This window comes from Podarcis cretensis, assembly GCF_951804945.1.
Source record: "Podarcis cretensis genome assembly, chromosome: 1".
In the NCBI taxonomy this organism is placed as follows: Eukaryota; Metazoa; Chordata; class Lepidosauria; order Squamata; family Lacertidae; genus Podarcis; species Podarcis cretensis.
Genome location: NC_137170.1, coordinates 88,883,337 through 88,900,164, shown reverse-complemented (window position 1 = coordinate 88,900,164; position 16,828 = coordinate 88,883,337). Strand labels below are relative to the sequence as shown.

At 41.3% G+C, this 16,828-nt stretch overlaps 1 long non-coding RNA gene and 1 pseudogene across 2 annotated transcripts; both read right to left on the bottom strand.

Annotated features, from left to right (window-relative positions):
• Positions 1-4,719: 4,719 nt before the first annotated feature.
• LOC307211482 lies at positions 4,720-6,808 on the bottom strand. Its single transcript, XR_013836474.1, has 2 exons — positions 5,671-6,808; positions 4,720-5,625 (listed from the first exon to the last, which is right to left on the bottom strand). It is a non-coding gene; the product is annotated as an uncharacterized lncRNA (long non-coding RNA).
• Positions 6,809-7,879: 1,071 nt separating this feature from the next.
• Positions 7,880-12,279, bottom strand: LOC307202889 (C-X-C chemokine receptor type 2 pseudogene; annotated as a pseudogene). The gene is made up of 2 exons (XR_013843883.1): positions 11,392-12,279; positions 7,880-8,659 (listed from the first exon to the last, which is right to left on the bottom strand). The product of XR_013843883.1 is annotated as a C-X-C chemokine receptor type 2 pseudogene (transcript).
• Positions 12,280-16,828: the final 4,549 nt, after the last annotated feature.

Sequence of the window (16,828 nt, the reverse complement as noted above, 5' to 3'; positions counted from 1 at the left end):
AAGTTACAGCTCACCAGAAGTAAAACACACGGCTCCATATTGGTATCTTAAGCCCCACAATCACCTTGGAGTGGCCTAAATGTGCCCTGGCCATTGGTCTAAAATGTCGCATTTCTTTCACTGTTTGCCTGCGAGGTAGTCCATTGTTAATATTGAATTCCCACAGTTCTCATGTTAAGGAGAACATAGGATAACCAGCCTCATATACCCCAAATACTTAAGTCTGATTAATTCATGAAGGGGTTAATTGTCCAGTCAGACTTAGCTATGCTACTTCCCCTTACCTTGGAAGGAAATGGGCAATCAAGTCTTTGTTAGCCTTACTCTACCTGTGAACTAAGCATGTAAGGAGGTTTGCAGCTCAGCCTCATGGCTTTTACCAACCTCTTGGTAAGGATTTAGGAAGTTTTATCACTTTGTAACTAAGCTACGTTTTACTGCCTGTGCAACTTTTCTGTTTGGTGTATGAAAAAGCACATGAATCTGACCTTTGGAGAGTTTGTTAGTAAATCATTTTTTAACCTACCAAATGTTTGGTCTTTTCCTATGCTGGGGAAAGAGGGAGAATTTGGAAATATTTTTTTAAGAGGACATGTTGGAACTCACTTGGAAGAGCATACTTTAAAGGTCTAACAGCCTATATATATCCACCCTTCACTTTGTAGCATATTTTGTGACTTGAAATCTCTGCTGAGGACTATTTAGTGGGGTGGGGTGGAAAATGGGGTGAAGAGGAAATGGCACGGAGTTTTCTGGGAAAGGCATTTAAGGAAAAGCACAAAGGAAAACTGCTGAGGGTGCAGCTTGGGGATAAGTAGTGTGGACTGGGAAAGGGTGTGGCCTGGGGAAAGTGTCAATGTCCAGAGAGACATTTGGCCCCAGTCTAAGGTGTCGCCTCACTGCCTTTTCCAAAAAAATGCATTGATTTGATGCAACTAACCAGGCTTCCTTCCATACAAAAGCGGAACTTTATGGCAACATAGATATGGTAGCTAGAGTCTAGAGAGATCCCAGCTATGCAGTTTGAATGCGAGGCCATTCATAAGTGAGATGACATTGCTTCAACCCTTTCTAGGATTTTTTCTCGTCACGTTCCTTATCACAGAAATCAGATCTTTTTGAGAAGTTGGTTTATTGTGCAAGACCTCCTGATGAATCATAATGTGCAACTTGAATTTGCCAGTATGTAATTGAATCCTACCCCCAAATAACAACCATCTTTCTACTGTGAGGGCCACCTCACTTACCACACATTCCCATTGCAATATGAACCTACCCATGGTAGGGAAATTGGTATCTGTGTACACCAGGGCTCTTCTTTGGCCTTTGACTCCATTTCTCATCAGCCCCAGCCAGCATGGCCAATGGTCAGAGATGATGGGTGCTGTAATCCAGCATTATCTGCAGAGCACCACATTGGCTACATCTGGTATATACTGCACACCATCATATGTGAAAACAGATCAAGTGTTTATTTTTATGTGATAACTTCGAAACACCTGTCATAACCACTGCGAAACATACATACGTGCTGTTTTGCTCTCTTCCTGTGGAGAGGATATGTCTGTGTAGCAAAACTACATGTGTGAAGTTTCATCTTTATGGCAATGTGGGGAAATCTGTGCCAATAACTTGGTTGCTTTTGCTGTTCTTGCAATAGGAAGTGTGAGCACACCTCTTTCCCAAGATGCACAGCATGTTTGCTTTAGCAGGTCTGCCATGCAAGTCTCATTCCTGAGGTCTGCATTAATACCCAGTGTAGCTGAAAACTATGGGCTGCTTCATGCATAAATATTTTCCTGCACTGACCTCTGTTCTCTGATTTAATGCTGGGAAACAGCCAACACTGGAGAGATTACTTCTTTCAATAGATTATCAAAATCCAGGCTATCTCATTTATGTGCAAAGAAAAGTCAACCTATAGTGACATTCCCCAATACAGAGGCGTAGCAAGGTAAGGTGGTACTCAGTGCGGAAAAAAATTGTCACTCCCCCCCCCCCATCAATGACTCAGGGTAGGCTTAGGAGTCGCAGGCAGGCGGCGCACCGAATGTCACCCTGGGCGCGCCTCCCGCCCGCAACTCCCAAACTTCCCCCTCAGCGATGACACCCAGGGCAGTTCACCCCCCACCCCCCTTCCTACGCCTCTGCCCCAATATTCTTATTTTTTGTATGATTTATAAATTAATTTGTGGTTTTGAGTTCAATATAAATTTGGACATCTTGGTAGGAAACAGAAATTGTTTGGCTCGGGAGCTACCACTGAAATAGCTTCCTGTTGTGATTAGATGCTTCTTTGGACTGACAGTATAAACTCTCTCTTGCTCTGCTAGCTAGTCCAGTGGAATCCAGCACAATTGCTACATAGCCAGGCCCCACATGAGAGTTCAGTGTGCATCACTGAGTTTGAATGTTGCAAAGAGTTAATTGTGTGGAACGTTGCAGTGCCTATCTCCGTAATGTAAATCACTAGAAAATTCACAAGGACACTCATGCAGAGGTGCAGCTGCTGTCTTTTTGACTTACGAAAAGCAAGGTATTGAGAGTGCTGTATGAGCAACAGCTGTAGTAAATAATTGTTGCAATTGCTGCTGATAATTCTATCTATATAACATCACCAGTTGCAGAATTCTTCTCTAAGCAGCCTTCCCCTCTCAGGAGTCATTCTGTATCAGTATCAGATCTGTGATCTCAATCTACCCCACATGAGAGACGTCTGATGTTCAGTATCAAGTGCATCACTTTGTATTCAAAATCCATTACTATATTATTATTATTATTATTATTATTATTATTATTGCCTTCCCTTCACCATAAAGTCCCAGGATGGGCTACAACAATTACAACACAACATTAATATTCAAATCCAGTATCGCATAGTATTAGTCATCTCTGTGTGTATTTTGTTTCCTATTATTATTTAAAATTGGAAATATTGTATGGTCAGTTGCAAGATAAACTATGATCAGTGCTGTGATATCACATGTAAAATGGGTTTTAGAAAGGTATAATTTAATATGCTGTTCAAAATAATATTTAGTAAGATTTGAGTCTGCCGACTGGCATCGCAATACAAGTCAGATACAATCATTATGATCAACACTGAGGATCACACCATCAAAATTCTACAGCTGCTTAACTTTTATTTTCTAGCCTGTTACACATTTATGTAGAACTTTAGCACTCTGGAATACCAAGTCTTGACTATCAATGTGTTATTCCCAACATATTAATATATTGTCCTTATCATTCTTATCCTCAACCTCAATCCTATGCAGAGTTAGGCAGAGTCATCCACTTACCTGCCTGCTTTAGAGAATTGTCCTGAGAGCACAAAAAATGTGATGCTGAAAGTTTGTGTTTTCTAGAAGGAACTGGCCTTTGCAAAACTTCCCTCCAGAAAGCACACCAAGTCCTCCTTTCTATTACTTAAGAAGCTGGGTGAGGAATAGGCTGTGGGGGACTATAACAGGAAACAGCTCCAGCTTTGAGAAGTATACTAGTAGGGGACTCACACAGTTCCTTCACTTTGATTACCCCAACATGATGCTGAACTTGGTTACTAGTTCACAGCTCCTTCCTTGCAGATCAAAGATCAAGCTGTTCAGTCTGATATAGTGCAGAAACTCATCTACTCCTGTAGACAGTGTTTAGAAAATCCGTCTGCGTGCATTGAAAAATTCTAATGCAATCTTTGAAAATACTGTGATGGACTTCCATAACCATAAAAGCATGTCCTGTTTCAGATCTGCAGGAGAGGGAAAAGCGTATTTTAAAGGACATTGTTGTTTATGATAGAGTTCAGGAGCTAAATGGAGAACATGATAACTGAAGGGTGTAGGGTAAATTGAACCTCCCTCTCTTTGAAAATGATGACATATGATTCAAATGACCCACCCCACCCCCATTTTTATCACTGAATGCATATACAGTAGAAGGAGATTTGTGAGATCCAATGGTTTACCAATTTTGAACTGTTCTAAGTATATAGTTATTTCTGTATTCTGTGCCAGGAGACAAGATTAATTATTTCTGTGAGATGACATGTGAGTGACAAGCCTGAGTGAAGGCACTCACAGATTACCTGTTTGTTGCTTTCTTTTCTTCTTGATTTGTTTCTTGATTTGTTTGTGGGGAATTTAGATGATGTGTTTTCAGGGAAGTTAGATGATGTGTCAACACAAGTGGTTTCCCACATGTTCCAGGGCATCTCCCCATCACTTTCCTTAATTGCAAAAAATTGATATTTGGGGCAGAAGGTTTTTTGCTCAAGACCTCCCAATCAAGTATACTATTCCATCCTAAATTTTGAAGTATTTGACTGAATCTCATCTCCAAATAGTGACAGTCCGAAAGTTCTTTTAGTTTCCTTTGCTGGACCAACACAGCATCCATCAGTACACACAATTTCTGCCCACAAATCGTTCTCTGCTTAAAGGGCTATGAAACAACATCAGAGCTGCAATCACTGACAGGAAGATGGGAAGCAATTTAAAGATTTCACCAAATAATATTTTGCCTCCTAGCTACCGGACTGGCATGCAGGAAATAATATGCCTTGATGCTCTCCTTACAACTCCCCAGCAGAGGGAACTATTGCTTGAATATCAAGCAGAAAGTTTGGATGTTTTAGGGAAGCTACTTCAAATGTGAATGATTTCTGGCAATTTTTTGCTGGTGCAGGGATGATGGAATGCTCATCAAAAAAAACAATGGGACTTTTGTTTTTTTATAATTGTTATTAAATTTTCTGTTTTGCAATTTCAAATAAACATTTTACAAACTTTAAAATATCCAATGACTTCCCATCTTCTCTTTCCATGGTTCATTTTGCATATCTTACACCCCTGCATATTTTATAATAACCATTCCAATCGGTTTTCCACTATTACATCCATCAAGAATTATTTACTCTGTTGAATTTATCTTAATGCTGCCAGTGTTTTCAGCTGTACACAGTTATTTTCCATATACTCAATATATTCCATATTTTCCATATACTCAAACAACGTTTCCAGTCTTCTTTAAACGTATATTCTTCTTGGTCTCTTATTCTATATGTTAAATCTGCAAGTTGTGCATACAGTATTATGTCAACTTAAGTTGCCAATCCTGTTTAGTTGGGACCTCACTCACTTTCCATTTTTGGGCTAACGAAACACGGGCCACAGTTGTTGTGTACATAAATAACCTCCTCTGACACCTGGGTATTTCAGTCTCTATATATTTTAGAATATATATATTCTATATATATTTAAGTTTTACATAAATAGAAAGGTCATGGATTGAGCTTTTTTGGGGGGGTATTTGATAACCATTTGGCCACATTGTTTACCATTTTTTAAATAAAAAAAAACCCTAATACTCTGTGTGTGCATATATTTGTGGGTGTGACCACTGGTAAACAAAAGCTGATGCCATAATAAATATGTTAGCCTTTGGTGCCACAAGACTCTTGTGTTGTTTTTGCTACAAAGATTATACTTGATCTTTTCACACCTCACTGTCAGGCTGGCTAGCCAGTTTATGTGATTTCTGTTGCAATTGTGGCTCCTGGCCAAAAATGCACATATCCTCTGCGAATTCTGTTTCACAGTCTTGCCCTTTACAGCAGCCTTTTCCAACCTAGTGCCCTCCAGATGCTTTGGACTACAACTCCCATCAGCCAACTGGCAGGGGCTGATGGGAGCTGTAGTCAAAAACATCTGGAAAGCACCTGCTTGGGAAAGACTGCTTCAGAAACATGGCTTCTGCTTGATCATGACTTCTGCTCCAGCTCCAGCTCTGCAGTGTGTCCTATGAGTGGTGTTGCCCTAAATGCTAAGAAGTCAGGTGTAGAGCCTAGCTTCTCCATCGCCTTTCTGCATGGTGACCCTTGAAGACTGTATTGCCATCATGCCCCGAGTTGAATTCCCAGCCAGGAAAGGCCCTGCTCCTTCATTTGGGGCCTGCCCACCTTGGCCATGCTTGACTTGCAAATAATGTTCTCAGGAGTTGTTCCCAAAAGCCTATTTCTGCTTTCATAAAGCTTGATTTGTTTTTCTGTGAATGTTTTCACACAGAGAGAGCAAATATTGTCCTTCTGGCCCCTCCTGTTAGCTTTGGGGGTGTCTCTCGCCTTTTAGATACATTGGTAACTGAAGTCTTGCTGACAGGTAGAACCACATAATTGTTTTAATAGGGATCATAAAGACTCTCGGCTCATATAACAATGTCTCACAAAATGCAAATCACTGAGATGGGAAAGGCTGATCTTATCCACCACTAAATAGCACACTACCCTTACCCCCTGGGCAAGGGAAAATACGCAGATGGAGTTCAGCAGGCCAAAAAGGAAGCTTCCTACATACTACGGATGCTGTATTTCCTGACCTATAACAGAAGCTTCTCCCCATAAAAGGTTGGGTGACTTGAAATGTAGTTGGCTTCAAATGTTTCAAGTTAGGTGATTCATGAACCACATTTTCAGTAATGAACAATCCTTATGAGGGAACAGGTTTGTTTATGCAATGGGATGCATTTAAAGCAGTTGCTAAGGGGTCAGTTACTGACTTGAACATAGCTCTGCAGTCAAGATTACAGTAAAATCATATTTCTATGATGGCCACATTCAATTTAAAATATACAAAAGACAGTTCTACAAAATAAGGAATTAAAGGTAGAGAGGGGATTAAGTTTCCTTGCTCTGTGTGTTTTATTTTTAGTTAAGCTCATATAGAAATGATAGCTACATCCAGTCAAAATTTTAATCACAGGATTCTATTTTGGACAGAATGGCTTTAGCAGAACAAGAGATGGTTTGGATTGTTTATAATTTTTTTAAAAAATAATATTTATTGAGGTTTTAAAGGTTACAGATAAAACAGAAAAACACCAAATTAAACAAAAAACAAAACAAAGTATCACATGAAAAAGAAGAATACCATACAAGTAAAAAAAAGAAAAAAAAGATTAAGGAAAAAGGAAAAACAAAAGCAAGAAACACATCAAACCTTCACATAATATATCTTTCATTTGCTTGTTTCCTTGACCTCCTCCCACCTCCCTTTTTTGTATTCTAATTCAGTTAAATATTTCAGCAAATCCTTTCCCTCTTTATTTTGTCCTTATAATCTATCTTAATGTACTGTAATTTTACATTCTCTTCTTTCGCCAATTAACAATCCGTTTTTGCTTCTTCTTTTTTTCCCAATCTTATTTCTCCTTAAATTTAATATATCTATTTGAACTTAAACTCTTAAAACATTTCCACTAGGGTCATAAAAATTTCATTCCACGATTTTTCTCTCCCTCATTAAATTTTTACAAAATTTCCAAATATAAACTTTAAATTCCCAATTTTCCACCGTCTCCTCTCCCTGGTCTTGGCCTCTGCCGTCCCTTCTGTCAACTCCAAACAGTCCATCAACCTGGAGATCTTATATCCGAGGCTCTTAACTCTTCTTCACGTTTCTTCTGCCAATCTTCTTCATAATCTTTAGTGCTAAAAAGCAGATCTCGGGGGAGCTCCATCCCAGCAATGCCTTTATTCCTTCTTAACAGGACAGCCAGATTTCCATAGTGAAAGCTAGGATCCATAAAGCATTCCAAATCTTGTTTCAAAATTCCTCCAAATCCAAATGCCCCCAAAGCTCCAATCTCCTCCTGACCCAAATCCATATCCCAAAAGTCAATTGATCCCTGCATTGGGGAATCTCTCCAACTTTCCTTTTCCAGGCCAGGCCAGGCTCCAATCTTCAAGATCTGGCTTTTTCTAGTTTCAATCATAAAGGGCCTCAATTTGTAATCCTCAATTTGCATCTGTAAGGTTAAGGCTCCCCCTTGTATTACTTTAGGTTCGACCACAGCAACTTTCTCCTTCTCCTTTTCAACGATTTGTTCATGATAGATTCCTGTGCCTTGACAACTTCTGTGTTGATACCGTCACACCATAGCAGAAGAGCATGATGATCAAGGGAAGAAAGAAGCCAAACGTTTGTGGCAGGATTCTCAGTTTCACCCTAATGCCAGATATTTGATTTCATCCAATATTTTCGTGACAAACCCATTTCATCTCCTCGGTTGGCAAGAAAGCCTCATGGAAGATAATTACAGGAAGGGAGAGGAGGAAGGAGAGCAGCCAGATGCCAACACAGACAAATTTGACCCAGCTCCTCTTCTGAGTGACTCTCCAAATAGCGTGAACTATTGCCAGGTAGCGATCCATGCTGATACCAGCCAGCAGGAGGATGCCGCTGTAGAAGTTGACTTCCTTCAGGAGTGACAGGATTTTGCACATGGGAGTGCCAAAGATCCATTCATGCGCTCTATCTACAGCCCAGAAAGGCAAGGTGAGTGCAAAGAGGAGATCAGCAATGGCAAGGTTTAGAAGATACACATCTGTGGCAGAATGGTTTCCTTTGCTGTAGGCAATCACCAGAACCACCAAGGAGTTCCCCACCAGGCTCAGAAGGCATGTCAGGCCATAGATGAATGCCACTAGGTATTTGAACACAGGTGGCATAACATCGATTCCACACGGTGCTTTTGCTGCTACGCTGTTAGGGTTGAAAGTGCCGTAGTAGTCATAGTCACTGTAATTAGCATCTGGATATAGGTCTGAAAGATCCAGATCAGAAAACAGAACTGTCTTTGCCATCCTTGAGGTCTTTCTCTGGGTCTGTGTAGAGACACAAGAACAAGTTCATTAAGATCAAGGGGTTCTATCTAAGTTTAACCATTCTCAAAATGCTTGAGCATTTTAACAAAGAATTTAAAACTGCTGCAACTTAAATCCTGCATATCAGTCAATGTTACACAAGAACCAAACAGCAGAGCTTAAAGGAACCTGGCACTCATCTAACAATTCCATTTCCTGCTACCACTCAAAACCTGTTGCTAAACGAAGTAGCCTTTGGAATCCATATACAGTGGTACCTCGGGTTAAGTACTTAATTCATTCTGGAGGTCCGTTCTTAACCTGAAACTGTTCTTAACCTGAAGCACCACTTTAGGTAATGGAGCCTCCTGCTGCTGCCGCGCCGCCGGAGCCCGATTTCTGTTCTCATCCTGAAGCAAAGTTCTTAACCTGAAGCACTATTTCTGGGTTAGCGGAGTATGGAATCCTGAAGCGTATGTAACCTGAAGCATATGTAACCCGAGGTACCACTGTAATACTGTGCTGCATGCAGAAAACTCTGCTACAAGTGGCAAGAGTTTGCTTTGGGGCAGAAGTGGAATTGTCTTCAGAATGATTCAAGGAGAGCCAAAACAGACACATGAACAAGGCTACGTATCTGTAATATATGGATAGAATCTAAGTTTAACAATTTTCAAAATGCTCGAGCATTTTTTAAAAGTTGAAACTTCAGCATCTTAAATCCTGATGTTGGGAGCATAACAAGTAATGTTAAGCAATAACCAAACAATGGATCTGAAAAGAACCTGACACTCATATAACAATTCCATTCCCTGCTACCATGCAAAACCTGTTGCTAAACAAAGTAGCCCTTTGAATCCATATTATACTGTGCAATGTGCAGGGAATCCTGCCAGAGGTAACCAAAAGAATTATCAATTTGGGGGGTAAAGTGGTGGTGGAATAGTTTCTAGACTGATTCAGTGAGAGGTTACTGAATAAAAACATCTACTTAGGAATCTGGTGCCATTGGCTCAGCAGGCACATTTATTCAGAATACCACGGAGAAAAGAAGATGGATATAGCTCGGAAGAAAACAATAAATAAAATATAGTTTATGACATTGGAGAGGATTTCCCCCCCAAAAAAAAAAACTGGGAGGATACAGAGGAGAACTGAGACACAATTTGGATAATTTCTACTGGCTTTGGAAGTATTTGAACAAGCATGTCAGAAACAATTTGGCTATTGATGGCAATCCCATGTGCACTTTCCTGGGAGTAAGACCCATGTAACAAAGTGGGTGTTATTTCCAAGTAAATATGTATAGTATTGCAGTGTGGACTTGTCCCATGAAAAAACACCCTGAAAATCTAAAGGAGATTCATTGATTACTTCCTTCTACTGCTCTTATGCTGTTGACCTCATGGTATGAGGAAAAGCAACCCATCAAGATCATGTATTCATTAACTCAGACCAGAGTCCTATGTCAATGTTGAATGAAAATTAAACAGTCTCTGTTGTGATGTTTTGAAACTTTAGATTAAATTAAATTTATTTCTTTTTTTATTTGCACTGCTCTAACACTGTACAATCTTAATTGGTTTGCCAAGCCTATCATCATTATCTTAACAAACTTTCAAGGAACTCTGGTTTGTTCTAGTTCCGTTCCTTCCGGGTTTATACTGAATTTAATTTCCAGACCAAAAGCATACCAGTAACACTGTTTGGGGAACCTGCAATTTATAAACAAGTGTTGCATTTGAAGAGAATTTAGTAAGAAGAAAAATAAACTGCCACATTGACAGTAAGGTTATGAATGGCTATGGAACTGTGTGCACACTAAACATTTTAAGCACACACCCCACCTGAAAGGCTGGATTGACCACTTCAGCAGACAGACTCCAATCTTACAAATTTAAAACCATGGGCACCTGACTCCCAATCCTATAACATCACCCTCTTCATAGGCATATTTATCAGTGATTACCACCATCATTATTAACACATTCTAGGATAAGTGTCTACAGGAGAGCAGCCACTATCCCTCCATTTCAACAAACTTCAAGAATTGCTCTTCCCACCCCAATAATATTTTTTTAGCTCTTCTCTGTCGAGGCACCTGCCATTCAAGTTTCAGCCAAAGCCACCAGTCCCACAAGCAATTGTTTTTTTAAAATAAAAATAAAAGCCTTTCCCTCTCTCCAAGTATTCACCCTCACATTTCAACAGAACCCCCACAAAATTATCCCCCCCCATTATCATTATTAACACACATGTATTCTGGCATAAGCAGGTGGTACTCAGTGTTAGTCCCATTCACATGATTAACTTAGGTTCATTAAGTTCAATGGTTTACTCTGAGTAGGACGTAGCTGAATTCAATGCAGCATGCATAGCAGAGGTGGGGAAATCTCCTTTAGTCCAAGAGCCATCATCCATTCTGGACAAGTTTCCGAGGTTCAAGTGGGCATGAATTTTAGTTTCATTACAGCATTTTAAAATATACAGCTTGAAACTAAAATGCAGGCCCCCCCCCAAAAAAAAAAACAACTGTGAGAGGGCATTTTCTATCTGCAGCTTCATATTTAAATCAAAGAACAAGCACACAGAGAGCATTTTTAAATTTACACCCCCAAAATCAAATCAAAGGAGAACTATATAGGTTGCAATTTCAGCACATGCCTCCAGAATTGGGAAAAAGTAAATTTTCTGCTTCCTGCACCCTAGTTTTGCAACAAAAGCAAGCAAGAAAAGGGGTTTTGCCTTCTTACCTCGGTCACGGAAACTTGTGTGAAGAGCTCTTCCCCAGTCCTCTGCCCTGCACTCAAGAAACAAAAGTAAAACAGATCCTCTTTCACCCTCACACAGAAGGCAGGCTAAACAGAGAAAATGGACAGAAGGTTCTCACTCAACGGGTATTGTAGGTGACAGGAGGGGAAAAGTAGACCATGGCTTTGGCCCCAGCTATTATGGCTAATAATCAGGGATGATGGGAGATGTAGTATACAACATCTGAAGGGCATCATGTTGGCTACACTTGTGCTAGGGACAAAGACTGTGGATGCTGGGAAGTGGTCCACCAAATGTTTCTGGATAGACCACAATCAAGCAGGGATGAAGGCAACAGTACATCTCCCATGTTTCCTCCATGTGTCCTTTGCAGGAGCACCTTGCTGACTATTGTTGGAAAGGATAGTGGCCTGGGTGAATTTTTGGTCTGATGCAGCAGGGCTCTTATTAAGGAAGTCTTATTGATTTAAATAAGACTTACTCCCAAGGAAATAAGTATGTGTGCATAAAACTGCAGCATCAGCTCCCCCCTGCCATAGTCTGAATATTTTCACATTTGTTCTAGTGTACAAAAAAAATGTAAAATGCACCCAGAATATTGGAAAAGACATTCCAATGGATGTTTAGGGAAATCTTTGGTCAACTGCACATAAGATTTCTCTAAATATGGGTATAAGAGAGGATTGTTACCAAGTCATACCTAGATGGTATATTAGGTAAAGGTAAAGGGACCCCTGACCATTAGGTCCAGTCACAGACGACTCTGGGGTTGTGGCGCTCATCTCGCTTTATTGGCCGAGAGAGCCGGCGTACAGCTTCCGGGTCATGTGGCCAGCATGACTAAGCCGCTTCTGGCGAACCAGAGCAGCGCACGGAAATGCTGTTTACCTTCCTGCTGGAGCGGTACTTGCACTTTGACATGCTTTCAAACTGCTAGGTTGGCAGGAGCAGGGACCGAGCAACAGGAGCTCACCCCGTCTTGGGGATTCGAACCACTGACCTGATCGGCAAGCCCTAGGCTCTGTGGTTTAACCCACAGTGTCACCCATGTCCCTTAGATGGTATATTACCCCTGCAAAAATACATGAAATAAACAGAAGCTACCAAGCCACATGCCAGAAATGAGGGTCAGTGTGGTGTAATGGTTAGAATGGTACGACGCGGACCTCAGAGAGCGAGGTTCAAATCCCTACTCGGCTATAAAGCTTGCTTATTTGGAAGGTTCTGTGAAGAAAGATCACGTGGAATTGGCTTCCTAGTCATTGGCAGCAACAATAATGTAATATGCTGTTATATGCGCAGACTGGTATGATAGAATTTGGGGTTATGTTTTGATGCCAAAGTTAGCATCCTTTGTTAGATCTAGAGAACAAAATCAAAGACAGAATTATTTTTTGTCAATGGGAATACCTTTATTCAACATTGTAGGAGATATGGATTACAGGTAACTTTTTGAGAAGACCCTTGAGAAGTGCTATGAAATGGGTTTTCGGCCAAGCCTTGCCCTTGACTTGTATCGCACACTAAAGTGGAAAGATCATAGCATGTGTGTTTTTTTCACTATAAGCAGGGTGGAGCCATTTCTTTGTTTAAGGATTACACCAGTGAAAAGAACCACAAAGGCGGAAGCTTCTACTGGGAAAGATGATGTTTTTTGCCCTCTTATGTTCTGCAAATTTTCCGGCTAGGAGTCTTTCATGGTGACTACCCATCTATCTGAATTTTCCCATGGAGACGAATCCCACCCACTCCCAGATTATCAAATCAGTCAGCAAATTGCTAAAACTATAGTTTTAAAAACTACATGCTCTGGAAGCCGAATGTTTACATGATAGAGGAGGAAACTCCTAACCACAAGGGTTTGATACAATGAAGCTGTTGATGGCTTTTGGCTCCAGCTTCTGTGGAATGTGTTCCAATATAATAATGACCAGGAAGCAAAGATCCGGTAACATATGCTAAATTCATTAAGGCTTTTGAATCTGAAAGGTTGTTTTTTTTTTAAGAATACTTCCACACCCATTCTCATCACACATTTGGCCAAAGAGGTGGGCTGATCTAGATGGTTTTAAAAGTTAATGGCACAATTCTATGCATATTGACTGAGACGTAAGCCCTAGTGTATTCAATGGGGCATACTCCCTGGTGTGTTTAGGAACATAGCCTACCATCAAAATTGAGTGCTTCTTGAACTGTCAGATGAAATGGGCAAGAAACAGCAAGAAACCACTGCTCTCCCACTATTTGTTAAGGAAGCAAAGCTGACAAACAATTTTGCTTTAGAAGGGAAGACTTGCAGGTGGGGGTAGAGATTTGTGAACCTGTCAGTTTAAGTTTCTTTCCATTTCCTCATTTTTCCAATCTTCAGTTTGCGAAATTTCCACATCAGTTTGTAATGTTTTTGTTTTTTTAAAAGACCTCATGAAAATTCATCAGCATCTTAGCGTGCATCTTGATGTACTGCTAATAAACACTGTCAGGGATTCAGCGGGAGCGCAGGGAGGAGAGGAGATGGAAAGCGAGGGGGAGCAATCCGAGGGCAGCGTAGGAGAATATGACAGCAGCCCGATAGATTCCATGAGCCTCTCCAGCGAATCGGAAGATTCACAGAAGGGGGCGCCGATGGGCAGGGCAAGGGGCGACCCAAGGGGGACACCCCAGAAGCAAGGGGCCAGCGGGGACTCCCAGAGCAGCAGTTGCAAATCAGGACCAGCTTCCCCACCAGAGCGTAGTGGGGGGGAGGAGTCCCAGGTGTCAGAGCCCACATATGCACCACCAGCGAGAGAAGATGAGTCAGGGTGGACCACGCCTCCATCGGAGAGCGAGTTAACGGTTAAGAGGAAAGTTGCAGGCTGGGCGCGCGCGCCAAGTTCAAAGGTACAGGCGAGCGGCACAGAAGGTAGCCCGGATAGGGAACCAGGTCCTAAAGCCCGCCGGAAGGAGGGGCAAGAATCGTCAGGGTCAGCGTCAGAGGAGTCCAGGAAGGATGAGACCCTAGCGGGCAGGAGGGCCCAGAGGAGAAAGGAATTTAGGAAGAGGTGGAGCAAAGCGAGAGTCTTAAACTGGTGTGGAGGGGGAGGAGACTCAGACAGGACTTCGCCGGTCTAAGGTCGAGACGTAGAGCTGCACGCTGCGGCTTTAAAATGGAGACTGAATCTCAATAAAGACTTTTGTACATAACTACAGCCTAGCGTTGGTCCTCTGTGAGCTGGGACCTGGAGGCAGCTCTGACAAACACATTTTTGCAGAATTTTCCACAATCTAATGCATTTTTGTATGCTATCTTCACTAATCTTTGCATTTTTATGCATACTTTCCCATAATATATGCATTTTTGTACATGGTAGTTAGTTTACTTGGCTAGATAACTGCATAGCAAAATATGGATAATTTTGAAATTCAGAGGGTGGCCATGTTATAGCCCATCTAAGGGCTTTTCAAGCTTTTTTAACCATTTCCATCACTATTTTCAGTTGTTTGTGTGAGGAGCAAAGGAAGCATCATGTGCACACTGAGGTTATGGTACTGTTGTCATTACCTTTGCTTCCTCGGTCCTTCTCTGCCACAAAGAGGCAGAAATTAAGTGTGAAAACCTCACCCTAGGCTGGGCTATAACTAAGACACCACCCCTTCTCCCATTTAGGTGGGTGAAGGAAACAGACTTTGAGGCTGGTTTTCTGCTCAAGTACAAGTTGGGAACTTTGTTGAAGAAAATGATAAATAAAATGACTGGACTGTTTCACACACTACAGTTTAAAAAATGTACATAGTATGTGTTGGGAACTGTCATGTTTGTTTTACATACAAATCTCCACTCACTCCTCTATTCTGCTCCACCCAATCTTCCTCATTGTAAGTATTTGTAGTTCTAAATAGCAAGTTGCCATTAGATTAATTGGTGTGACCATAGAATAGCACACAGTAGAGAGACAAGGACAACCACAAATCCTTGCAAGATTACACACAGTCCATGCATTAGACATCTTAAAGAAAATGTTCCTTTTAAAGCATGGTTGGCAAACTTTTTCTGGCCCATTGATTATCAGCCGCTGGAAGCCTGGGATTGGTATGAATGTAACTTTACACATAGGTGTGTGTGTGCGCGCGTGCTTGCACACACATACAACACACAAATACCACACATAACATACACAAATCCTGCATATATAGCACACAAATCACATGTGCAGCCACACATCTAAGTGCACATGCTGGTGCACCTCTCTCACACACACACTCTGGAGGAAAGTTAGTTCTCTCAAATGGTTTTTTATTATTATTCACAGAAGTATTTGGACAGAGGATACGGTAACATTTCCACCCCTCCCCATTCCAGTAGCTGTGCTGGTGGTTGAAACCCCACCTTTTATTCTTCACAAACAGAGAGGTTTTATCTCCCCATCTCAGTGCCGAGCATCCAAGCAGTGATTGGTTGATAAAGCACACTCTGCCCACTGTTTAGAGAACACTCTCAAAAAAGCAAATAGAGTACCTTACCTCCCCATCTCAGCCCTGAATACCACAGCACTGAGATCAGGCAATAACACCTAGGAGGTGACAGGCTACTTCCTGTAGCTTTACAGGCCGGATGCAACCTGAAGCTTAGCCACCCTTGCCTTTCAATGTCATCACTCAGTGTGGCTCTATTAGGGCTGTAGTCCTATACATAGATGAAAAATGCTCCATGAAGCAGGCCTCTGAGCAGAGGTTATTTAGAAACAGCTATGGATGTGGAGGGGATGTTTGGCTTTGCCAGGGATTGTTGACACAACGAGTAAAATTTAAAATCCAACCTACTCCACCCCACCCAATCCTCATTGTAAATAACTGTGGGTTTTCACTGTCAATTGCCAAGAAGAGTTATTTATTGCAAGTCATGTAATAAAAAGAAAAGGTAGAACAGTGTTCTTATTGTGGACAGCCATTACTACGTGAGGGAAAAGGGGCTCCACCTGTTTGCTTACTAGGGAGTGTGTGTTTGCTGGAGGGACGGGGGCCAGATTTACTCTTCCTTGTGAACTCTGATTTCTGAAGGGTGGAGAAATACACCTTTGACATATTCCCCCAAAATTCGTAGTAAAACAAGTCAGTACTGTATTATTCTTTTCATTTTTTAATTATTTTAATTTTACTGCAAATTCATGAGGAATGGGGAGAAGGGGGGGAAGGGAACTAGCTAAAAAAAAAGGGGGGAAACACCTGTCAGCTCACATTAACAATACAATAACCATCACTACATCCATTTTAATTTACAGATTTAAAAGACGATTAGACAAATTTGCAGAGGATAAAGCTACCAGTGGCTACCAGCCATGATGGCTATGCTCTGCCTCCACATAGTTGGAGGAAGTAATGCTTCTGAATGGGAACTGCAGGAGTGGAGAGAGCTTGTGCAGCAGCAGACTCTTCTTATGTTCT